General features: G+C 40.0%; 1 protein-coding gene across 2 annotated transcripts in view; it reads right to left on the bottom strand.

Annotated features, from left to right (window-relative positions):
* KLHL36 (kelch like family member 36) overlaps positions 1–27421 on the bottom strand; it is a 100965-nt gene that overhangs the window by 69068 nt on the left and 4476 nt on the right. The window contains exon 3 of one of the 2 annotated variants that reach the window (XM_074839306.1): positions 13184–13277. The exons of the other annotated variant lie outside the window; for it this stretch is intronic. The gene's annotated coding sequence lies outside the window, so the exon portion shown is untranslated. The remainder of the gene's footprint in view (positions 1–13183; positions 13278–27421) is intronic. 2 annotated transcript variants of the gene reach the window in all.

Here is a 27421-nt window from a genome sequence, read left to right on the forward strand (position 1 = left end):
TCCCAGAATTCATTTGCATAATCCAAGCATGCATAGTGAAAATAGGGTGAGGGTCTTCAGTGGTCGGGGGAAGAAGTAAGTAGTCTTCTTCACAGCGTTTGCTAGCTGACCCTCTTTCCAGAGCATGTACTGTGAAGTAAAGTCCAGGTGTCTCCCTCCTACGTCAGCAAAATCAGTTTCCCTATAATAGCATCTCTGTGTCTCTTTGTTAGAGCCCCCCTTATCTCATTCTAGGAGTTGCCCAAGTGTCCACTGAAGGCCTTGAGTCTGCTATCAGTGATTTACATAGGGAGCCTACAAGTGTTTCAATCTTACCTAAACAAAGGGACCTAAGGAAACAGCTGAGAAGTCAGGAGTCCTTGAGAAACAAACGAAGCAAAACACAAGCAAAGCTTTGAAAGAAATGAAGCAAAGCACAAGCAAAGCTTTCATACATCACATCACATCACAGTTTTACTCTTATAATTGTTGGAAATTCATTTGTTTGAGCCCTTTCATTCCCTTTCACTATTACAGTCATCTACTCCAGGGTAGTGCTATAAAGTTTAATAGTGAACATGTGTGTGACATGCTTTCAGCTCAAAGATAAAAGGCTGGGGAAAGACAGTGTCATTGTGGTAGTGGTTATAATCATTAACCATTTAATGATGATGTAGTTCTGAAAATAGTACTGTGAAAGTTTTCTTCTATACCACACTCAACAGCAGCAGTAACACTGGGGGCTTTTGACCGTGTTTTTGTTATATGCTTCAGTATGCACTTCCCATTAAAGAAAGTTTCTCTCCTTTCTCAGTTCCCCTCAGAAACTGTTGCCTATCTCAGGCTGCCTGTGTCATTTCAAGTCTGTGCTTACACAGAAAGGGGCTTTACGCAACATGTATCCTGGGAGACCAAAGGTCTCTATCGCTAAAGCTTCCCAAGACTGCAGCGTGAATGTAGCCCAGAGACAAAAGTGAAAAGGAACAAAAAATGATAATGATAAGAAACAGACCGAGTTCCAGGCAGATTAATTTGCAAGGGGATTTCCTACTTTTCTTTCAGTTGAAGTACAAGGAAATTAAAAAACAATTAACCTGCTTAATTTACTCACATCCTGAAATCAGTAACAAAATCATTTTGGAAGCCAACTGAAAGTGAGTGTATAATCTCTTCTTAATTCTTGTAACTTCTCTGGCAAATATCACAGTGAGCTCTGCTCTGGGTTCAGACACTCACAGAGTGGCTGCAGGAACACAGCACAGTAACTACCAAGTCCTCTCCAAAATCCCAGGAGTGCTTTATTCAAGATATTAAGCTATGGACTGCAATCATTCTTGTGCTTATTGCAAGTGGTTTTAAGTATATAATGTCCTTATTTCAAGGAATCAGTGGCCCCAGCTGGCTCCAGCACTCGTAACTCAAACTTTTGCTAGTGACAGAGAGAAGTAAATGTGATTTAAAAAGATTTTGGGTCAAGTTCATCCATGTTTAATGCATCAGGGAATGATCTGGCCCATTTTGTGCATCTCAATTTGTTTGACTGTTTAAAACAGCAGCTGTGCCTGTATCTGAGCAAAGAACAAGACTTATATAGTCAAACATGTATAATTCATTTATTTTACTGCACTAATGAAAATGCAATGGCTTCATGGCCGTGACCTGACATCAAACAATGTGTTTTTACTGTGAATGGCTGCAGCTCACTTTAAGTGTTACACGGAAAGGAGTGAGAGCAGGAATGTCAGCATGGCTGGGGTGCTGATGAGACTGGATTTTTGCCGACTTCCTCTTGGCAGTGGCTTTGTGCTATTTCCTGTTTCCAGTCCCAGGCCTTCTCCTTTCTGCTCATGGCTCCATCCCCTATGCTCTCTTCTTTCATTCACCGACACTCCACCTTGACACTTTCCGCTGCAGAGCTTTATCATACTCTACTGCCACGTCCTTTAGTAGCAGCAGCTTTTCTCTTCCTCTCCAGCCACCCTCCTACCTCCTGTCCCATCCTTCTTCAAATCTGGGGTTTTGACAGTGAATTCCCTTCTGATCCCTTCCTACACACATTTCTTGTTTCTTGTACTTATCCCTGAAATGTTGGTCCCACCTTGCTGTTTTCCTGCGCTTGCCTGAGTGGTGAAGGGAGCCTGCCCCGGGTATGTGCTAGGAGCTCAGGTCATATGGAAGATCTAACAAATCACAGCGTGTGAAAAAGGGCAGGTAAGGGCCAAGCACTGGCGAAGGATGAGGTTTAGTAAAATGTTTTCCATAAAAACACAAAACTGATAGCACAACAGTGACAGTAAGTGCATATTTCACACTCAGAGCAGACTGAAAATAAGATGTGGAAGAAAGTCTAGTAAATTTAGCTAATGTTGATTCAGCTGATGTCCCTAGGGTGATCCACTAGATCTGCCTTATCCTCTGCAGTCTCCTTAAGCCACTGCCTCATCTTGGAATCTTCATAAAAAAAAAAAAAAACAAACACACACAACCCTTCCCACCACCAAAAAAACCCCAAAACCAAACAGGACTTATACGCATGAATGTTTCAGTCTGTGCTCTGTGTACTGGTCTGTGCTGAGCCTTCCTGGAGGACATGCAGTTCAGGAACCACTGGTGTGTTTCAGGTACTGGCTGACCAGCTACAACCAAGAAAACAAGCTGGAAACGTTCAAATTTTCATTACCAAGTGTTTGGCAGAATTATGAGCATTCATTCTCTCAAGTCAGTGATAAATGCCAAGAAATTCTGAAGTTCTAGGACTGCCTATTAAAGTGCCTACAATGACCGCATCACAGAGGATGTATGTGTGCTAAAATATCTGATTTCATCTAATACATATCTGATATGTATCAATAAAAACGTTTTAAAGTGATGCTATAAAATGTAAATGAAATTTACCAGTTCCTCTCCCACTTTATCCCTACAAAGGGATTTTTAAGTTTATAAACATACCGTAATGTACCCAAGACACGCTGTGTATCCAGTGATACAAAGCTAACTTGGATGAAGCACAGAAAGCCTTTAAGAGTGCTCATAACAGCAACTGCTCATTTAGGATATCAGACCAAGAATAGTATCCATTTGAAACACCAAGAAGAATTTAGGTCAGGAGAACATAATTACTCAAATTGGAGTTTGTCCAGGTTATCTGGATTACAACTGCTAAAAAAAGCAGAATAGGACCATCAGTGAGCACAAGTGATTAGGATCTGTGTTTAGCAAGAGCTTTTAAAGATCCTAATGTGAATTAAGCATCCCATTCCAACCAACTTTTGGTATGAGTTGTGCATCCATTTCGTTAAAATCTCCCCTTTATGCTGTGGCATTCAGCTGCTGCTTTCTGACTAGTCACAGCAGTAAATGTAATCTCTTTCTCCCTAAAGATTAAATGCAAAAAAATTACACATCATTGAGGTCTTCCGCATTATATAAATAAGAACAAAAGTACTAAATGATAAACAACTGACAGCTAGTCATCTCTTTTTTTCATTTTGTTTTAGGCTCTAGATGGTCTCAGTCCTGCAAGGAACCTTCAGATTGAACAGGATTAAGGGCTGTCCTTCCTATGAGCCTTAAATTGGTATCTCCAGCTCTAAACCTATTAGAAAGTCAATCAGTTCCCCCAAACCTACTGCAATATACATCTGTAAAGCACAATATATTTCCAAATGTAGGTTAAGAGGGTAAACTGGGTAGCAGACTTTGCACAACAGGTGATTTGGTAGAACATCCTTGTGCACAGTTCATTTCTGTGCTCATGCCAACTCAGTCAGGCTGACCTGCTTTATTATAATCTGTCGCAAACCAACACTTCTCTTTGCCTTCTGTGCACTTAGCTTTCAAAGAAATTAAAAATAACAAGCCTCTCATTCCCAGAACAACAGTTATTGCTAAAGGAAACAGAGGCAGACTTAGGCATGTTCAGGGTTGAATAATTCCTGACAATTTTGCTTTCTGTGCTGGCCTGTCCCTTGCAGACCTATTTGCTGACTCACAAATCCTTCCATGTGGCAGACTGAAAAGACTTTATTATAAATACACTAATAATCTGAGCTCTCACTACTGCTAGCTGCTAAGCTCCTGCTTGGGGCACTGGTAATAATGAGTTCTTATATTCCTTTATTTTCCATGAGGGAGAGCTAAACTGAATGGATTTGTTATCAGACATCTGCCCTGTAGGATTCCACAGCTACTTATTCCTACTTCCACGTTCTGGGGAAGGGATGGATTGCCTTGGTTATTTTGCTGGCAGACAGAAAAAAAGCAGCTAATGCTCCCTCCTTTGTCTGTGTGAATTGTGTTATTCAGCAAGAACTGTTGCAGTTATTTATTCTGGAGGGTTGTTGTACTTAACACAAGAGCCAGGGAACACATATCTGTGACTCCACAGCTTGTCAAGAAGCAGAGCAGTCATTTCTCCATGACTTTTAACATGAGCAATGAGAACAGGACTGTACATGCTGCCTTGTGTCCTGGAGACAGACCACAGCTTCAGTTCTGGAAGGAGGCTGTGACTGGAGTTTTGCCATAAACAGGGGAAGAGGAACATGCTAAGCCTCTAACCAGCAAAAGTTCATTACCAACTGTTATATCTGCAAGGCTTCGCTGCCCACCCCTCAGCCTTTCTCTGCTCCTTCCAGCTCCTCAACCTAGAGGCTGGCAGAGTAGAATAGCTCCCCCATTCATATTTTTATTCTATGATGCTAATCAAGTAGGCTAATTATATAGATATGCCAGGGTTGACATTGGCAGGAATCATGAAATTAGAACCACATCCCACCTCCTCACACTTGTCTTCTGTTCAGACATGGAGTATTATTAATCCCCTAACACCAATTCAGTTTAATTCTGTTCTTACAGTCATGGCAAACACATGTGCAAATTAGACTTTTGCCCTTAATTTGCACATGCACCTGAGTTTTGAACATTACACCTCTATAGATCCCCTTGGGAAAATGGGTCAAAATTCGATGACAAAATATTCTGCTGCTACAAAGGACTGTTTCTGCAAAAACTCTTCCTTTGAGAACATGTTGATTTTCATGTGTTAGCATGTAAAAAAGTCCCCAAAACATGAAATACTTTGATGTGGTTAAATTATTCTGCCTTGGCTTCATACCAAGGAAATATTGTGGGATTTTGTACACAGTTCTCTTGTGCATTTTCATTCAGAAGTAATTGCTAGATTGCTATGCCCTGCAAGCATTTGCTGTGTTGTATGCTTGAGACAGAGAGGGGGCAATCACTTCTGAACTATTTGTGTTGGAGAGTCTTCATGCTGCACCAGTCATTTCATATGCACTGCAGTTTATTAATTGTCAGAAATATCACTTGAGAGAGTACAGCTGCTCAGACCTGGGATCAAAACAAAAAGGAGATCTTCCCACAGAAGGCATCAAGGGCATTACTGAACCAACCTCTCTATTTAACAAATATATTCATAGAACACAATCATATAAGATTGTATGATTAAATACTGTACATTCTGTTCATTAAAGCTCAATCAGACAATAACAACAGGACCCCTCACATCACCTTTACTTTCTTTTAGTATTTAGCAATTCCTCAGATTGTTCCTGTTCACTTTTGGCCATGCTGATCTGCTACTTCTGTTTAAACATAATAATAATAAAAAAACAAAGATCTCTCTTTTCCTTATGTTAAGTAAGAAAGAGACAATCAAAGCCAGATTTGTATGGAAGCTCACTGAAGCATGTTCTTTAGAGAATTGAAAAAGTCTTTTTGGCTGAATTTTCCCTATTTCCTGTTTTAACTGCTATGATCCAGGAAGTCCCCCCACCCATATAGCTGGTTCCCCTTTCAGCCAAAGGATGCAAGTGCAAATGTGTTTTTCTGTAAGTTGTGCACACCACATCCATTTGTGTAAGATCTTGGATGGAGTTGTTCCAGCAAATGGTCAGAATCAGCTGAGATAAATCAGGGAAATTCAGGTTCATACCTATAAAGGTCCTCCAGTTTCTGTCAACTGATAATCTTGTAGATTCTAGGCAAGTAGCAGAAGGGTGAATTGTGTAATCATGGAGCCACTGATAACATCCAATGTGACTCAGAGCAAATAAAGAAGTTTTTCTCAGAAGCTGAGAAAATATTAGTTGTGTAGGAATTCCTTCTGTCCTCCAAGGGCAAGGACATGAAGGTCAGCTGGTTGAGCAGAATTGCTTTTCACATTTCAGTTTGGCAGAAGATGGTTCTGCAGTTCATTCAGCACATAGAGAATAAAATATGTAGAGAGATTTCCTGCCCCCCCCCCCCGCTATTCTGCTACAGCGTAGGCAAGCAAAGGAATTCCTCAAATCTCCTGTTCATCACAAAGCTCATCCGATGGACGGAGCTTTGTGTAAATATGTTATTTGCATAAGTAGGATAAGGATAGAAAAATTAAAGGTGTGATTATGTCACTGTAAAGAGATATCCAAAGATGGGAGCAAGCAAGCAGCTAGAGACACAAAACCATCACAGTCCAAGAGGTAGCCAGCTAAATTCCCATCCACAGAAGCTCACAGTACTCTAAGCTGAGGCTAAAGGTGTGCACATAGCTAATGAGCAGTTGTTTCTGCAATCAAGTCAGTAACTTTTTGGAGCAGGGTGTAAGGAATAGTTGAGGCAATAATCTCTTACACCACTCCTACAAGATTTAACAGAGCTCATCTCCCAGGGCCCTAAAATTTTGGCACACAGAAAATGCACCAAAGCTTTTATGGCTGTAGTAAGGGAGAGTCTTTCCAAACAGAGCAGTGCAAGACCAGCAGTTACTGACCTCCCCCCACCAAGATATTCTGGAACTGAAAAGAGCCACTGGACTGGGTGATTTCATTGCAAGGATCCTCCTGATCTGAGTAACTGGAAAACAAACACCTGATATTCCCACCGACTCCAAGAGCAGCTGCATTTGCTCAGCCTCAGCAAACCAGGGAACAAAGGGCTCCAAGTACACAAAAGGTCCATGATAAAGCTGCTATAGGCCCATCTGCTCAGAAGTGATTTCTGTGATGGAGAAAATAAGAAAGAGGGAGAGAAAGAGAGAAAAGCTCTTAAAGTGTGAGCCTTTTTGGGTTTTAGCATGAATCCTTTACAGTTTGTGACTGGGGTTGCCATAGCAATCCTGAGCCTTTCTGAATAAAGGTAGATCTGAAGCAACATACAAGTAGGCAGTGTTTGTGCCCTCTCTGGTGTCTGCACACATTCAGAGCAGCCCTCCCGTAGCTGTCCAGGCACCTGCAACTGCCTAAAATATCACCAAGCAGATGCTTGAATCACAGACTTTGGGTAAAGATTAGTACAATTAATTAGCACAACGAAAAAGTGCCTTTTAAACACAAATTCTTACTTCAAAGCCTGTTCCCAAGGCATGATAAGCCACCTTCTTACTTTGGAGAGGGACAGGCAATAGAGGTTGCTGGGCACAGGCAAAGCTGGGCCTTTAGAACAGGTTTTCAGGGTCTCATGGAGTGGTCTGGCTGGTGAGATTCAGGGCACAGAAAACCTGGGATCGAGACACTCGCACAGTGAAATCACTGAAAGTCTGAAGCTACCTTCAGAGAGCAGGACTGAATCCTGGATGGGGGGAAAAAAAATAGATACTAAACTGCCCCTCCTGCCCCACAACACACCAAAGTTTTTCTGCAATACAGAACAACCAGCACCCACTTGCTTGGTAGAGCACACTTGGAATCCCAAAGGGGACCTTTAGCTCCCAGGATAGATGGAAGGTGAGCACATAATCCTTCACCCAGTTTCTCTGGGGCCATATACAAAAGACAGCCTGTAGCTCTGCACTGTTATAAAGGAGGTAAAGATCCCACAACAACTTTTATTCTGCAACTTTCAAACAAACTCTTACAGCAGGGAGAAGGAGGGCATGGGAGGCAGGTATAAAACCACAGCCATGACACATCTCTCTCCAGGGTATTTGTGTTTTGCTCACATTTCTTGGCTCCTGGTTTTATTGTTATTTGTAGAGGAGCTGAAGCCAACACTTCTGCAAGTCTTTCTGATCACTAGAGAAGGCACTAGCAGCTACAGTTCCAGCTCAGAACCAAAGAGAAGAAGCTGTATGTTAAACCAAAAATAGAAAAGGTCAAATCAGCCAGCTCCACAGAGCTGTGAGGCCCACTGGCATTAAGAGGAAAGATTTGCAAGGGAGCTGGTATAGACCTGTTCTTCTCGGGCATCTTCTTAGACTGAGACCTGGCATTTGTTAACACAGCCTTGTATGTCCCAGGGGTTACCCCCTCTCTAAGAAAAGCTGAGCACTGAGATAAGATGCAGGAAGTAGCCAGGTTACCCCAGCATCTTTGGAGAACTTTGCAATGCAGCTGCTTTTGGTGCAGAAGTTAGTGTTAATGGGCCAGGGTGGCAAACTCATTGACTTGTTTCTTCTCAGATAGGGTTTCTGCACCTGACAGTCTGGTTTATGTGGGTGTTCTCAACTCATTGCTATTTGGAAAGGTTTTCCAGAGAACACATTTCTGAAGGCATTCTGAGGAACTCCTGGGAATTTAGTGAGATTGCAGTAATAGTAACACAGTGGGTAACACAGCAAGAACAAGCTAAATGTGATCTAGAACCATCTCTTCCATTGTGCCAGAAGAAGCATCTGTCTGGATAAGCTAAGTGAAGGAAGAGAGGAGGCTATATGGGAGGGGGGGACAAAACAAAGTTTTTTAAGTAGTAAATTTTCAGCCTAATCAGTTCCACAGTTCAGGACACTGGATGGTCAGAGCATTGCATAAACTGGCATTGCCGCTAAGACAAAAACACATGTCAAACTTCCTCTCTGGCCCTTGCCTAGTTACTAGATCTTTGACCCATCACAAGTCATGACAGGCCTCCTGGAGAGTGAAATCCACAGCCCTTCTTTAAGCTTTGGTACTTAATTTGTATAAGATTATACAAGATCTACTTCCGGGATATGAACGTTAAAGAAGCAAATATGATTGCTGTGAAAACTCACAGTGCAACCGGGACTGGCTTTTGTCTTTGTTCACCAAGTACTTGGGAGGTAACGTTCTCAGTGACAATGTCAGAACTTTTCACGATGCTAGGAAGGGGAAAGAGTTTGCCTCTATTAGCCAAAAAACTCTGCAGTAATCTTGATTGAGAAATCAGCATAGTGTGGCCATTCAGGAGAAGCTGGAAGACAGTGAGGCTGAGTACTAGAACTTCTAACACTTGAGACAATGTTGATCCTTTATGTGGATCACAGAATGTGTTTTCTTCTACAGACTTACATGTGTTTTTATTCTGTTGCCATAGAGTTCACCTACTTTTGACTCAAAAGCCAAATAGTCTGTGTTGTTAAACCTCCAGCTACAAGAACAGCTTTTTTAACCAAGCTCTTGTTTAATGTTAACTCTGGTATAGTGGCTTTTTAATAACCCCCTGGATTCAGTATGCTTCGTGTGGCTGCATACTCTGAAAGGGCAGTTATTGTGCACATTATATGGGTACTGCATTAAACATCTGCTGTGTGAAATCAGCAAACTCTCCAGCTGAGCAAATTACTGGGTGTTGCTGGGACTGTGCTTGGTGCTGTGGTCATTTACTTGACTAGAAAAAAATCCACCTCTCATGTGAGCCTTAACAAGGGACTCCTGTGAGTGCCAGCTGTCAAGATGGGAAAAGACTGTAATTGGAGTGATTAAAAGCTCACAATGGCAACAGACATGCTTCTCCATTTAAGGTGGAGTGAAACTGTCTTATAATAGTGACATGGCTGCTCTTGTAAAGCCTGCAAAATTGTATCAGTCATCTTTGCACCAGTATTTTTAATTCTGCAAAGCTGACCCCCACAAGTTGACATCTACATAAACACCTTCAATAAATACTGGGGAACTGAAGCATAAAGGGGTCTGCTAGCCTCCAAGCTGTACTATGAATCTGTGTTTTAAAAATATCCTACACTGATATATTATTACAATAGTGGCAATTTTGGTACCTAATGAGCAAGGTAAACACAGGAGGGCTCTTATTATTACAAACAGTTTAGGAGCAGTAGTCTGGGAAGGAGAAATTCCACATGTATTTGATAAGACTCAGTAAGATCTCAGAGGTAAGGATCCAGAATCTCAGTAGATATTAGTGCCACTCAAAGCACTGGAATTACGGTTGACTTGAATTGACTACATCAGTGGGCTTTTGCAATTCAATCTGCCTCTTTGTCCCTCAAAGAGTGCTGCAGTGTCAGTGTGCAGAATATCTGAATATTATCTAGAGTTTCTGGTAAATAGTTTCACCTGTCCCAAGCAAAAAGGAGACCTTGAGGAAAACCAAACAGTGTTGTTCTCCATCTCTGAATGCCTTCTCTCCACATACATTTCATGCTGGATAAAAATAGCTTTAAACCCTGGGTTAGGTAAGCTTCTTATATTTGAAAAAACCTGTTTCAGGTGGACAAAGGAGGCACAACTGAGACACCATAAAGAGACCTTTGGTTTCAGTGTCTGCAACTTGAAATGCCATTCTGGTATCATTTTATGTGTCCAAGAGGGAACAAACTAACATTGAGACACTGATTGCAAATAGCAGAGTAAGCATGAATTCAGAGATGTGTGGAAACAGGGTGTGGCTGTCTAGTTCTCCTTCCTACATTTCTCTCTCAAGATCAGACTAAGTTCCCTTTCAAGACTAACTGGAAGCTGTGTGAAAAGTTACTCACAGGGAAAAGACAAAAAATCTATTCTGCATATCTCAGCAATACATCTGGAAAAGATAGTAAACTTACAAGTCGGTCAAGATCTTGGCTACAGAAGAATCATCTGCAATCAGGCCATTTCCATAGCTTATAATTGAAACTCTTACAAATACTGAAGTATTTCTAGAGCCACACACTTTGCTTATTTCTGCTGTAATTATTTCAGCGAAATAGTTCAAAGGAAAGTTGAGGAAAATCAGAGAACAGGATATAAGATTGCTTGGTACATTTTTAAACAGTAATGCATGAAGCACTAGAGATCTGTAGATTGAACGGACGGAGAAGGGAACAAAGAACAGCAAACCCATTGTCTTGCTAAATTTATTAATCAAGGGTCCATGAACAAAAAAGTGTGAGAGGAAAAAAAAAAAAAGAGCTAAGCAAGATCTTCAGAGACCTGATTCTTTTGCTCAGTTCTATTAGGCTCCTAGCTGGCTACAACATTTCAGACAAGCTTGTTTGCTTCAGTATGTCTCAGTTTCCCCCCAAACACACCCCTCCACCCCCAAATGACCCACCAAAAGTCAGAAGACTAATCATCTCTTGCAGTTACTCACACTAAGATCACCTTGGAGAATTATGCCCCAAGTCCTGGAAATTGTTCTTTGCAAGACTAGGAACTAAAGCATTCTCATTATTTCTTATTATTACTATTCCCCTAAGAACCCTTTTGACCAAAACCAAGGTAGAAGCAGGACAGCTGATGGAGGGGACTCATAACCATCCTAGAGTACACCTTTCGCACATCTGAATCAGGGCCTTTTGGGATGGCATCCAGCTTAAATGTGGAGAACTCTGTTGGATCCCACACCACACCCACTTAATTCTAGGTACTACAGCTTGCAGAGGCCATGCTCCACCACTGGCCATGAATAGATCAAAGTCTAGAAAGGAGAAAAGTTGGAAATAGTAGCCAGAATTACTTCTACCTTTTTCCAGTTTTTAATGTATGGAACAAGCGAAAGTATTTCACATTAGCAGGTAAGATCTTTAAAATATAGATGTGTAGGAAACAAAGAGCAGATGCTGTATAAAGACATGAGAATGAGACAGAGGAGTTCTTAGTGGACAAAGAAAGAACTTACTCAGTGCAGAAACTGGTCTCAAAGGACTGCAGAAGGGAATCTGCCCCAAAACCAGGGTTTTATGAACTTTCAAGATACAGCTTCCTTTGAGGGAGCAAGTCTGTGTTAGCAGTACCAAAGAAATCCCAAGTCAGATCCATAACCCACTCAGTCCAGAACTCAACGAGTATTCCAGTGCAACAGTCCAAACTGACAGTCCCTTACCAAACTTAAAGCAAAAGTCAGTGCACAATAAATTCACACAATCTATTTCTGAGAAGAGATGCTCCAAGACCCTCTCTCCCAGCATCACATGCACTTGGCATTGTTACAAATAGAGTCACAGCCCAAAAGAGCAGGAAGCTACATGAAAATAAGGTGGGTGGACAGAGCTTACATGTACTCTCTTCACAAAACAGAAATTGCTTCTCTAGATAGAGGTGCACCTTCCTAGCAAACAACCCTTCTTGGATTGATCTCGGGGTTGTGGCTTCCTTTTTGTAAGCAACTGTCCTCTTGCTCAGACTTTAACACAGCTTCCAGAAGACCTGCAATATTTTTAACCTGTTCAGTACTAAGAGCCCAGTTAACATCACAAACACGTCCCTTAGACTGGATTTGTGTGGCTAAAGACTTCACATCATGTCACCAGCTCATGGTAATATGACCCTTTTCTTCCTCATAGGTGCCCAAGAGGCCACAATATGAACCTGTTAGGAGACTGATCTGGCTTTTAAAAATCAGATGATTAAGATGGATCAGTTCCCTGATCCACTTTGCTGTATAATAAATTCCTCTGACAAAACTGAGGGTAGGACAAAAGCAGGAACAAGTGACAATGGAGGAAGAAACTGGAAGGGCAGGAATACAGTAAACCATCATTACCACTGAATAAATTCATTCAAATCATAAAATCACTACAGAAATCATACTACTGTGCCTTAGGTAGATTTAGGTAATAATACTGATAATAGGTAGTTGTGGAAAAGTGCTTGTGCCCTCAGTCTCAGAAGACTTCAGCTTGAGAAACCCCCACTTGAGAGCTACTGAATGCTTTGAACCAGAACAAGCACATGCAGCCATTCTTTCTGAACATGACAGTGTTTAAAACACCTTAACATACATACATAAAAGCCCCTTAACTTAGATTTTTTTACATCCCAGCCTCATGTACAAGATGCACGTTAGCTCTGAAAACTCTCAGGTAGGGATTTCAGAGTACCATGTTTTTAATTCCTCCTCTTTCTCCTAAAGAGTTTAATGAGGAAATATCTCAGAAATCCTGGAAAAGGACAGGCCTCCTGTGCCTATTCAGTAATGAGTCATGGGCCAAGCTTGCTAGTTTGTTAGTACATGGAGAGGGATTTCTGCTCCTGTCATGCAGCCCAAGAGTAGATAATAAGGAATTATGGCTAATTTAACAACATACCTGAGTAAGCCAGAAGTAAGCAATGCAAAACTGTAGATATGCTTTGAATTTTCTTGAGAACTTTCATGGGAGATTTTGCTGGCACAGAAGAATCCTTTGAAGAAAAGGAAAAAATGTGCAAGTCACTTAAAAATCTCTCCTTTTAAACAAAGAACTGAATTACCCACTCTAGTGGGGACAGGTATTAGGCTGAAAACCATAACTCTACTGCTTCAGTGTGTTAGTGTCTTGGAAGGTAATTTATTCCTGTTGTTCAGGCATGCTGGCAATGTCTAGAGAGCAGGGAAGCTGCCCATGCAATGCTTTACAGGACCTAAAACTGGAAGGAAGGTAAGTATGATATTACTAAAGAAGGAGAGGAAAAAAAAATAAAAAAGAAATTGCACTTCCAGTCTTCATTTATTTCAAAACATAGATGCACATTCAGTAGGATTACAACAGCTTTATAAAATAGATAGGACATGCCTCTTCCCTACAAAAATCAGCAATGATACTGAGCAAGTGAAGCCAGCTGAAGATTGTGAAAGTATTCAGCACATCATCACATAGCCAGTGACAAGCTGTACCTTTACTTGAGACAATGGCTTCTCAGCATGTTGCTTTGGGGATGCCAGCCTGCCTAGAACTGATAGAGTAGTGTACCAGCTCTGTACAACACAGACATGCCTACAATTACTAAAATACACCACCTGCTTGGGAAAACCAAAGAGTTTAAAGACACCTGTGTCAAGGGGAAAAAGAGGGAATGTACAGTCAGAGCATGATTCTTGGGCTTAATGCAAGAATTACTAGGTGAAACTTTGTGGCCCCCATTATGTAAGAGGCAGGTTAAAGCATTATAATGAACTCATTGGCCTAGAAAAATGAACATACTGCAAGGTAAATGAGGAAATAGACTGCTGAAAAAACACAAAAAAAGAGCACTAAATAGATTGAACAGCTATCACATTCAAGGTAATGCAAACAAATGATGCAGGCAGTGTTTCCACACACTACATTGATGCTTTCCTGAAAACAAAACAATTAAGTTCTCTCACTCAGACTAAACAGGACACAAGATCTGGTTTGGACTTGAGCTGCATAACATGCACAATGGAAAGATCATACTGGTGAATACATTTTGTACCAATTTCAAACCCTCAGTGTAAGACATAGATTGCTCATCTAATTTTTTTAGCAATTTCTTTTCTCACATATTAACAGATCTTTCATATAAGCTTTTAAACATTGCTCTCAGTGGGAATTTCACCTTCAAAAGCACATGGCACCAGGTCTTTAAGAATTAGTAGAACGATGTCTGCACGCTATGGCAATAAAAAGGCAGCCAAACAAAAGGCTAGGAAGCAGAAAATCTAGCACAGGAAAACATGGACTGAACAAGAAGTTCCTAGAAAAAGTATTTGATACACCATCATTTAACATTTAAATCATCAGCCTTTCTATTTATTTCTAATGCATATCATAATACAGAAAACATTTCTACTTTTTCCTCCCCACTAACAATTGCAGGTGATGGTTCTCAGCTTTGAAAATTTTATCTGCAAAATTGTCACATATCTGCTTTCTTTTTACACAAGTGTTTTACTAGAGATAGTCAGAGAAAGCTAGTTTCCAACCCTGATTTTCACCTTTTGCATTTAAATGTATAACTAAGAACATGCCAGGTATTAGCTAGTTCTAGAAGCTATCCAGTCAAGAAATCTAAATACTGCACTATTTGAGAAACTGCCACACCATCAGTTTATACATGCCTTACTCCCAATGAGGGCAGCCTACTAGCAACCTGGGATTTATTTATTCCCAAAATTTATGAATAATTTCTCACAACAAATCCATCAGAGAATTTTGCAATTTGTCAGCAAACAAAGAGAGTGGTAGAATTTCTTAGATAAATTAGTTTTAATGAATTATTCACCAAAGCTTCCTGTATAACAAAGTATAGAGCAATTCTATGTTGATAGACAGATCTAGGATAACAATCTAACAGATATTTTTTATCTTTTGTTTCTACAAAATGACAAAGGCTAGAATCATATACATATCCTTCACCACTGCCTTTAGCACTACTATGACCCAAAGTAGATTTAACATAGAGCATATGATGGAATATTTACTCACATAGCATTACCTCACAAGTTTTTACTTTTTTTCTAATAGAGCAAAAAGGGATTCTCACAAATATAAAGACAAATTACAACAAAATACCTCTAAAATCTTTAAAAGATGTTGTCACAGACTAGTTTGTGAGAGAGTATTCCTTCTAGCAGCCTTACCCCAGGGCCTATTCAAAGACAATCAATCACTTTCTACCCTCATCCTCATCATTTCCTTTTAAGCAATAGCTGGAAATAGCCCCATCTGCTTTAAAAATCAAAGAGCAGCAGCTGGCGATCAGTCCTCTTTATAGAAGCCTGTGAGACTTAAGGATATTGTCCTGAGCAACTCAGTCAATATTAATTATAACCTAGATGGAATTAATTAGAGGCTATCTTTATTTCATCTCCATTGTTATGCAGACAATTGTTTAGCTACTCCTCACATGACTTAGTAATTACAGTAAGATGAAACCACTTAAAATGAAATGTCCTGAATAGGCTTTGATTTAGATTTATAAGAACGTTTGTGAAGGTGGGGGAGAAAGAATGCTGTTTGTTAAATATATAGTAGATCTACACACACAAAGATTTGTCAGTTCTTGTTATCACTCAGTTGTGACATCAAAACAGAAAAGTTACTTCAGAACAATACATTTCAGCAAATGTACATGAGAAAACCAAACAGCAGGTTATATAGTTGGGAGAACATAGGCCCATAAATACATGAGTGGTATAAATGACAAGGACTTTGATACAACTCAAATCATTCATATGGCTGAGGACTCTGTATATCTGTTCTGAAGTTAATCCATCAACACAGCAAAAAAAAAAAAAAAAAGAAGATTGCATCTATCCAGTGTATAAATATACACAGCTATAGGGGCATGCTCGAGTGTGTAGATATGTGCTTATATATATTTATTTTACAGATACATTCACATATGTGTGCTAACTGGATAGCATGGGGTTATTTTCTGCCAGTAGGCAATCATTTGTTATTTATTAGGTGTTTTTATAACATGATGATCAGATGTTAAAATACTTTGCAGCTGGAGATGAGAAAGATGCTGGTAATTTGCCAGATTTAGTGAGAAGATGTCTTAAATTAGAGGAAAATCCAGTCTTATATTCAGAAGTGGCTTTTTTTGTTGTTAATTAAAAAGAAAAAAAAAGCTAGGAGCAAGTTATCTCTATCACAGAGAAACTTTAATGGAATTCTGTTGTAAAATTCAGAAGACTTTAGATTCAGGAAACCTTCCTCTTATATTTGAAGGTGTAAGAAACCTCCTGAAATCTGTCACATGTGAAGAACTAATAGTTTTATCTTGCACTGTGGGAGTGACTTGCTCTAGGCACTTTAATACCAGTCCAGATCAAATGGTTCTAATCAGCATTTCCACAACCTACTATCAAGGCAGGCATGTGCCTACTAGTGATGCAGATGCTTCCCAGACATGGGTTCTGTGGATTTCAGAGACAGCTACAAGGAAAGAGTCTCATCAGGACTGAAAAGTGGCAGTTTTCTATTTGGTTAGTAAACACTGCTCTCGTTACTAACATCTTTGATCAGATTACAGGGATCAGATTCTCTAATTTGATAATATAAAAAACATTTGAGAACAGCAAAAAAACCCCCCTTGCATTTAAGAGAGATGAAAACCCACCCATCTAGTCATAATCTATTGAAGTGACTTACCCCTGTAACACAGAAAAGCTAAACTGTTCTAAAATAATTTGGAACTAATAATGTCTCTTGCACATGGGCTTGTGGGAGGCTAAATGTGAGATGACTCTCCCAATGGACACAAGTGCTTCATGCTTTCAGGGGTAATAAATAAAGTATTCCTTGTTGTAACTGGCAAATGCATGCTTGGCACTCCTGGGAATTAAGCTAAACTGAGTCTATAGCACAAAAGTGAAGGTGGAGCTGAATGCTTAATTTACGTGGTGCCTGCTACTAGGAAGACCCAGAGGCCCTAGGTCATGAAGACACTATTTTTAGAGAGTGAAATCCTATGAAATTATCATGAGTTTCAGATGTATAATACATGAGGAGGCAGGGAAGTCCAGGCTCAATCTGGCTTTTCTTACACACAGTGGTTCATGTCCAAATTTTTGCCTCATCAGTTACATGGCAACCTCAAGGGAAGGAAGGAAACAACAAAGAAAATTGCTTCTTCGTGATAGCAAGAAACTGTTCTAAGTGGTCAGCTTTCTCCTTTCTGAAAAACTCACACACAGGAGTAACATGTTCAGAAAGTAAAAAATCAGCTAGTTTTTGGGACAGGTTATAGTTACAGGTGGAGGCATTTCAGTGGGAGCCCTCCAAGGCATTCTAGATTAATCCAAAACTTTTCTAAGAGCAATTCAAGTTAAAATGGACTCTCTGCACCTGTGTAGCCATCTCTGGTACTATACTACTGATTTTCACATGGATGTGCAGAGTTATACATAATATTATGACTTCATGCACTAAATGTTGCCGGTTATACAAGACAAACACAAAATGTTCAGAAAACAATTAAACTGGAAAATTACATGACTCTCTTATGGTTGTCACAAGTATGCAGGAACAACTAACTGTATCAGTAAATGAAATAAAATATGAAGATGCATAATTTCCTTAGACCCTGACAATCCTGTGACAATCTGATTAGATTTCAAAACATACAGATTTTTCCCTTTTTTATCCTCTGGACAACAATTACTGTTTATTGAGTTGCTTCCCAGATACACTGCAGTAAAATATTGAAACTACTGTAAGCAGGAAAAGGTCATCAATTACATTATGCTCAGTAGAGCACAGAAGAACTTGATAATTGAAATAGATGTGTTTTTTAAAATTATATCTTCCCATTATGTAACTGGTTTAGTGAATAGGAATTTTAGTCTAAATCCAAACTGGCCACAAAAGATTCTCTATAAATTAGCAAAAAATCTGTGATTTATTTATATGTGCAAAATCCTAAATATTTCACACCATTGTTCAAAGATATCTTTCTGTGATACAAGTCTCATTTTAACCTTAACAGCGTAAGTCAGACTATTTACAGTTCCCCCTGCTCTAGAAGAGGATTAAAAAACCTTGTGTCCCAACCAGCTACACTATAATTTCCCACATTTAATTAGAAAATAGATGAGATCAGTTTATTTAAACTGGTACTTGAAGTAAGCAATTAAGTGCTTCACTTAATAGGACTATGTGCTGTAAATCAGGCCTTTCATTACATGTACAGTTCCTAGCACAATAGATTTCTAGTACCAGACAGAAGCTTGCAGGCATTGCTTTAATAAAAATATGCTATTTAAGAATATTGTGATGTATTTCCACTGCCTCTGGGAGACTTACACTAATACAGCCTATTATCTGCCCTTATTACATAGAACAAAATACGCAATTAATTGCCAATCTGTAGTGGATTATGGAAACATTCCAGATGGATGGGGATTTACCACAATATTTTTCAGCAGCAGCTACTGTAATTTCCTAAATTTGGGACACTAAATTTACAAGAATTTACTTCTTTGTCAGGTAGGTCTTCTGACAAGAACTTCTATTTCCTTTTACATCAGAGGCAACAGCTCAAGATGTAGCACAAAGCATCTGTGAGATAACACAATATTGCTACAGCAGACAAGTCTTTGTGATCAGACACACAATAGGATGTGTGGGCTGAACGCTCCCTCAAGAAATGAAAATGCAATCAATTGACTTAGTTAATATTTTGCTCTGTGGGAAAAACTCCATCAGACAGTCTGGAGTTTTGTTAATCTGTGGCACTGGATGAGCTGCGGCAGCCTAAGCAAAAGGAGGTTGCTTTGTGTTTTATTCTCCCCTTCGTGTTTTACTCATCCTCCTTAGCAATTTGGGGGCAGGGGGGAGCTGTTAACCTTTCTAGCCTTGCCCTCCAGTGCCACTGTGGTTCGGTAATGCAGAATAAAACTGGGCTGACGGATCTGGAGCTGTGTCACAGGTGGCTCTGCTGTCACCAGGCCTGTGGCCGTCGGGAGGGAAAGCTCTCCTGGAAGCTGAATCCAGATGACATCCAGAGGAGGCCAGCAGACCTTGGCAATACATCACAGCCTTGCACATATCACTCTCTCAGGGACTGTTCTTTAAGACATTCAAATAAGATGTTATTGTTGTGCACAAAGCTTGTCAATGTAGTCTTTTTTTTTAGGGAGATAGACAGAAAATGTATGGAGAGCTGCTTCTGTTCTTGATTTTTTTCAGCCATTTTGAATCTATCAGAGCACGCGCTCCTGTTCCGATGCACAGTGCCTATGCAGCAGAGGGAGAGAGCGCAGGAATAACCCCTCCCATTGTATCACCCTTTGGGGCAAATTCAAACAGTTCCTTTTCTACAGTAGCAGTAAGTGTTGTCGTTCATTAGACAACCTAGGCTGGTGTAGATAAAAGGTCACCTTCAAATAGCACTCAAGTCATACAGCAGCTCTTACTCCGTGGTCTCAAGACTTCTGTTTTCTTCTCTCAGCATAAATATACAAGAAGGCTACTAAAATGCATGGACGAGAGTTATATTCTTGTTTGTCTAGATATACAGTTCCCTGATAGTGAATAGCTTACTGCTTTTTCTATACACTCAGCAAGTATCAAAATTCTTGTAAAGGTTTATAAATGCATATTTGCATGTTCAGCCAGGTAATCTAATACTGATGTGAACTACATGCTCTGCTTCAGGAATTTTCACTTTAATGTAAGTTAAGATATACATCTGACTGTAAAATAAACTCTTTTTATTCTTCCAGTTATACCTAAGCCTTCTGCTGATTCCACGTCCTCTTTGGCACTTACCACTCTCCTTTATTTTCAAATTGATAATTGCCCCCTTTACATTTCCATCAACAGACCCACACACACTCAGTGAATCTCCAAATTGCTTCTGCCATGTGTTAGCATTAATAATTAATGAAACCAGCTGATTGTTTCAAGTGACCCATTATCATGTCAGGGCAGAGATAAACCAGAGAGAAGACAGGATTAATTTCTGAACCTCCAATTTCAGTATCAAAGTTCAAAATCAAAACACCATCAGCAACATAAATCTATTTCTCTCAAGAGATCTATTTTTTCTGAGAGGTGGCCAGAACAGCCCCACAGCCCAAAAAGCAGATATGGCCATGCTTAGGGCTTTTTAAACATGAACTATTGTGTTCTACTCCAGTATGTGATATTTCTCAGGGCTTTTCTGACATTTAAATATCATCCAGGCATTTAATAACAATAAAGAAGAGAAAAAGAATGGGAAAGGGAAACATACATTATCATGAAAGATTAAGGGAAATGAATATGTATAGGACACAAAAAAGAAAAAAATGCTGGTATACAATGGGATGCCACAGAGCAGAGTGGGAGGGCTTCTGTTGATTAAGTGTTGATATAATGGATTTAAATAAAATTGAATAAAATCCAATTTAAATGCTGGAATAAAAAGACTTGAACGACCAGCTAGGGAACAGAATGGGTTTCTACCTCTCAGAGGTCAGATCAATTGTTGACCGACAACAGCTGCAGATGGTCTAACAGCAGAAGCCAGCAAAAATAAAAAATTACAGGGTTAGATCAAGTCTGCTGGCTCTTTTTAACCCCATTCTTTGCTGTTCTTCTAACATGAGTTATCCTCTAGCACAAAAAAAAGTACCTATCACAGATGTCTTAACAGAGTTGTTATCTTATTAATTTTTATCATGTCTCAAATTATGTTAGCTTCTATGCGTGTGATCCTAAGACAGTATTATTCAATTTTACAAGAATAATTGATACTTCAGCAACCAGACAGTAAATTCTCCTGCTGAGAAAAAGCAAACAAACAAATAAATGACAGCTCATAAATTTATTCCAAGTCATGAGAAAAGCCTTACTGGAGATAGCACTGAGGAGTTTATTATCAGCCTGCTGTTAATGTAGGGCTCCCTGCTTTAAGATTATTTAAGGATGACTAACTCATGTTACATTTATTTCCTCCAAACTTGCCCTGGGCTACATGAAAAGCAGGAATCAGTTAACTATTTGGAGGAACTTTCAGACAGTGCCACAAACAAAATTTAGAAATTCAACACAATACTTCTGTGGGGTGCAATGTTACATGAAGTTGTACCACAAGAAATGAAGACAAACCCAAACATGTAAAAATCATGTATTTTCAAATGCCCAAGGTTATAAAACCATGAAAGTGTTCTAAGTGTGATAGCGATTTAGAGAAGGAAAAGTTGGTATCTGGAAAGTTAAAAGTGCAATATTCAATTGCGTAGGTTTCACTGTTTTCAATTGTGTCTACTTTCTGTGTCCTTGCTTTAGTCAAAGCAAAAATTTATCACTCACCACTCTTATAATTAGCCTTCACAGAATGCAAGAGCTTTCTTAAGAGCCATCCTACTGCCACAGGATCAGTATGTTTTCCAGCAAATGACTCACTTTTTTAATCCCCTACACGTAACAGTAGGGCACAGAAAATGAGCCCATTTATATTGTTTCTAGTTGGCTGTGCAGCTAGAAATTGTACTGCTATGACTTCATTCTCACCAAGGGACTTGCTGTTATGGCAGGCTGGTCATCATGTTTTAGTCATGACAAAAGGGAAAACCTGTGCATGGTTATTTAAGGCAATCACTAAATCACTTTTGTGTTGTGTCTGATATTGATTCACTCTTAACTGTGCTTGGTGTTCAGTGATACTTATGTATGGTTGGCAATCTCATCCTCCCATGAGGTGCATTAGGTCCCATAGTTAGGGACCACAAGTTCTTTGTTTAGGATTCAAAGATTAGCCTCTAAGGTAAATTTCTGATATAGACTCTCTCTGCACAGGTTACAATAATTTGGATAAAACATGCCTAAATGAGATATTCATGCATTCTGTCTTAATGGAGAATACATCACCTGCACTTGGATCTTCTGCTCCAAAAGATGGGCTGGAATCTCCAGCATTCAGACCAAACACTTGGAGCCACCCTCAACTAGTTTGAGGAGCAGACAGATGATTTATCATGCTGCTCCCAGCAAAAATGCAAATGAGACTATAGTGCCACAATACAAGGGTTCCATAATGTCTTTTACTCTCATAAATTAAGAATAATTCTAAGGTAAGTAAAAGACAAGCACTCCATGTGCAACCTTAGTGGACTGCACATTTGAAGGTACTTATTACCCACAAAGATGCAGGTACATCATGATTCTTCTCTGCAGGAAAAGGGAACCAAGATCCTCTTCAGGGATTTTCTGAGAAGTCTGCAAAACCCACCTCTTTATCATTTAGAACAGCAGTTACTAAATCACTTCAACCATGGAGTACTAGCAGCTGTCTATCTTCAATTTCCTGGAAATGTTAAAAGTGAGAAAACCCACTAGAAAGATCCTTGCAAAGCAGCTGTGGATTATTTATGATGCCTTTACTACCCACAGTCTCAAATACATTGTTTCACATTGAAGGGATATGGTTGACCCGTGAATGATCTATGAAGGAGACAGTCCTAGCAGTCCATTACTGCAAATGGGATCTACTGAGGGAAAAAATATAGATAGTCAGAGTCTGTTTCAAACAATAACGTGCATTCAGTACTAATTCATCTATAAAGTTACAATATGAACAGACTGGCTAGATCCTCTTTGTTTGGTTATTGTCCTACATGCCAACAGTGTTATTCAGGGCTACTGGATCAGTTTGTTAAGTCCATAACAGTGTGGTATATGACTAAATTTCCTGGGGTTACATATGCACTTGTCTGTCTGAGTACTAAAAATCTGACTCAAGCCTGTACTAGGTTTGTGATGCCATTCTCATGCATTTCTCACTTGTGTTTCAAAAAACTGGCTGAAGTTTCTGGTTTCAGGTCTGCAGATTTTCCTTCAGGCAATCATTTTGCTTGCTCATCGCAGTGTTACTGGAAGGGGACAGCAACTCTTTCCCACCCAAGATGAAGTAAGGGGAAGAAATAGCCTCAAAAATCAGGCCTGTTGTCATGGAAACCAGAACAAGGATTTTTGAGGCCAAACTGGATGCATTTGTAAATCAGAGATGAGGAAAATCCTACCCATTTATTACAATATATTAAGTGGAAAATGTTATTATAGGAAGTCTGATATTTACTAGCTCAACAAATGCTGCAGTGTAAAGCAGTACATGAGTAATTATTTTCTATAATACAATATGATCTCATCAGAACCAATGGTACGTGTGTTTGAGAGAAAGGCAGCAGTAGCCATAGAAACAGCCTGCTCTTCCTGAGTGGCATAGTGTATCGTGTAACACACAGTTTTGGTGGTGGCCTCACACTCCTGCCAGCTGAGTGGTTGCTTTTGAGTGCGAGGGGAGTTTTGGTGGACCTCAAGCCACTGGAACCAGCACGTTTTATTCTGCATAACTTCACCACTCGGCAGGTGCTCTGGCTCTGAAAGGAGGGACCTAAGGGAGGGGGCCTCCTTCTGCAGGATGAGAATAAAAGGTGGCTCCAGGGGTACTTGTGACAACAATGCTATTTTTTCCCTGTGTTGTTAGAAAGCATATTGCTACAGCACTTGAGTAAAATCAGGGCCATTGTACCCTGCCCTCTTTCAATACTTGTATGGACAAGCTCTGCCACAGCATGCTTGCAGCATGACTACAACTAGCTAGGGATGTACAAGAGAACAACTAATCTGCCTGAGGCCATAGAGCAAGACAAGGACAGACCTTGAAGAAAATGTTTTTTTCATTTTTCACTCAGAGTTTTCCCACTTCTTAGTTCAGGAGCTTATTTTTCCTCCCCAGTGGCTCCCAACCATTCACACAGAGCATTTCACTACTTCACCGTCTTTCCCCCCACACCTTGAATCTCCTCTTCCTGTCAGCTGCCAGCAGAGAGCCCAACCTAAAGGCCTGGCAGAGTTTGTTGGTTTGGACTCTGCTCTGTGACATACCTCCTGTTTAATTGTTGGTAATCACCACTTTAAACTGCAACTTGAGCCCTCTCTGGGGACACACATGCTCTGAGTCACCTCTAGCAGCCCTTCAAAGCTATCACAGCTCTCTGTTATGATCTTGATCTCACTGCTACCTTACTCAGTATAAAAGCACATTATGTTCTTGCTTGTGCAATGCACAATAGGGCTCAAGCTGTAAAAAGCCAGTCTGACCTTCAAGACAGCTCAATATACTCTGGACAATAGTTGGATTTACAGTTTAAGACCATTTGTTGTTAATGACGGTTTCACTCTAATGTAATAAAGTAAAAACAGAAAATAAAGAGAAAGCTGGTATGTTCTGCTCTGGAAAGCATCCATGAGACACAGATCTGCCACACTTGTTTTGTGAAGGTACTGGACTGCCCACACATGGCATAAACACAGAGATTGAAGCAGTTTACTGCCCCACCTTCCCCCCAGAGCCGATGGCTCTGGTAGCCAGGACAGCTGGCCCACGCAGGAAGCTGCTCCAGAACCAGGCTTTTATAGCTCAAAGTTCTGAAAAAAACCCCCTGTAACTGACTGGAGTAACCAGGCGATGCTGAAATGCACAGGCACATGGATGCATACTACTGTTGCAGCCACGGAGGCAGCAACCTCTGGGAAAGGCATGAGGCAGGAACAGCTTCACCTCTCACACTTTCATCTGGTGCCTCACCTTTTACCAGATACTGTTGGAGCAGAGATCCTAGCACTGAGCAGTCGCAAACAACGGGGTACTCCCATACTCTGCACTGGTTTGGCAAGTATTGCTTTGGGCAATAACCATCCCATCATGGGCACTTGTTTACTCAGCGAAAGGTAAACTAAGGACTTTGGACTCTGATAGTCACACTCTGCTTAACCTGGACAGAAACATGGGAAGCAGTCAAAAAGATGAGCTATGCTGAAAAATAAACTGCCCTGCACAAAAAGAAAATGGATAAAACCCAGCCCAGGTGGTAGGGAGGAAGCTAGTGATATGGGAAAAGAAGCTGCAAATAACAATTAAAGCAGTGCAATGCTAGTAGCACAGATACCCTAAAATTGCAAGAAAATTATTAATTTACTTAATGGCCCTTAAAATCACACAAGCCCTGATCATGTTTCCATCACTTCTTTTCAAAACCTAAGAGTTCACCATACAGCAGATGACAAAACGCTGGTTTCTTGTTACATGGTGGGTGTAAATACTGTACAGTGCCAAGAAACACAGCTGTCCTGCTGAAAAAGACTTCCTTTACTAGTAACTACAAATCTAAGATGTTTGTACGGGGTTTTCTCCCACTGTTTGGACAAAGAGGGAGAGTCTGTATGCATTAAAGAGGTGAACAAGGGTGAAAATGTGTTCAGGAATGTCACTGAGATTTTCCATCTCCTACTTTTTTATTTGCCAGATACAAGGCTCTAAAATTGATTTTTTCACTGTATTTCCACCTTATTGTCTTTGCTGGTGTTAACACTTCCAGGGTTTTGGATTGGTAGACCAAATAGTCTGACCACAAGAACACAATTGTGATAGCACACTGTGAGACTATGTTCATATCCAGTTCAAAAAACGTGGGCCACAGTGCTACTGTCGTAGTGTTGCCCACGTTACAATTGAAATAGATGAAATGCAGGCTGTGCTGTGAGGAAGTGAGACCTCCTGTTTCCGTCCGGAGCAAAAGGATCCTCTGCTTTCCATCCTGAAGTACTATGTATGGAAACAGCTAAGAATTGTCAGACTCTATGGAAAACTTCCTTATTAGAACAAATCCTAAAATTCCTTCATGGGAAGCATCCTTTTTAAAAATCAAAACAAAAGTAAACAAAAAAGAAACAAAACCAAGGACTGTTGATATTCAGGGACAGAATTCTCCCATTTGACTCCTTTATTCAGTTACAGACTTGCTCTACTCCTCTACAGTTTTTACTAAACACAGATTACAAACCTTCACAACACAATACAGAAGAGTTAGATAATGCAGTAAGTAATCTGACATATTTAATTCAAACTAGGCCTGGGCTAAGCAGAAAATAAACAGAAGTGGTTGTGTACAGTTTCTAAGCATCACTGATGATTGCAAATTTCACGGAGAAGTTTCCCTTGTTAGGGATTATTTGCCTTGCTAAATTTACTCTAGTTTACACGAAGATTATAGCAGATGGTTTCTTAAAGTAAAAGATCTCATACTCCAACCTGGGCCATAAGCCTTGTTATGGAATAAGTTATGGAGTAAGTTATAAGTGCTGTATATCAAACTACTTTAAAAGCATGCTAAAATGGCCAACATAAGTATCCTAAAGTATCTCATAAGTGTCCCCAAACTGGGAAATGCCAGAGTTCAGGACAGTTTGTCAGCTAGTCTTATCACTGGATGAACCAGGAACTCTCCCAGTGACAGGTACAGTTGCAGAGCAGCACAAGCCTGACACCCGGGGCACGTGAAGGCCTTACAGCTTCCACCATACAGCCTGCAGAAGTGGAGAGGACTTTAGACGCGTGTCCTGGCTAAACTCTCTCTGCCAAGTGAATCTCCCTTCAGTTTGAAGTAGATGGATATTCTTCCAGTTTGATGCACAATCATATTTCTCAGTTGCATGAACAATCACAGTTGCATGCCCAGCAGGAGCAGCTATATAAACTATATAAGCTATACTGCTTACGTGTGTATCTTATCAACATCCGACCCAAACTATATTCTGTCATATTTCAGCTGCCCTGCACTTCCTACATTCAATAAACTGAAAGTAAGCCGACTTGTAAAAGACATTGGAATCAGCTTTTTCTTTATGTAAATTTCTTCTGAGAACAACAAAGTCCTAGTTCAATATTTTTGATTGTTAAACTATATAAGTATTTAGGCTAACTGATAATTTGCAGTGTTTTTTATGAAGAAAAATCTGAGTAACAGAAGAGTAATGTCTTCCTCCAAATTCTCCCAAAGTAGAAACAACAAAAGTATCTCTTCTCACTCCAGAGAGCTTGTTTTTAATTTGTTTTAGTTCTGTGGGGTCCAGAAGTCAACATGGTCAACATCTCATATCATCATTAGTGCTCCATACATAAGCCCTAAAATGTTTTCACACATGAATTATCCCACCTTTGGACTATTTGATCTAGCTATATAATAATTCCACATAGCTCTTCCCATGAAACAGCTCTGAATCATAGAATAACACAGGATGGAAAGGATCTTGGGTCCAACCCCCACTCAA

This window comes from Strix aluco, chromosome 14 (assembly GCF_031877795.1).
Source record: "Strix aluco isolate bStrAlu1 chromosome 14, bStrAlu1.hap1, whole genome shotgun sequence".
NCBI lineage: Eukaryota > Metazoa > Chordata > Aves > Strigiformes > Strigidae > Strix > Strix aluco.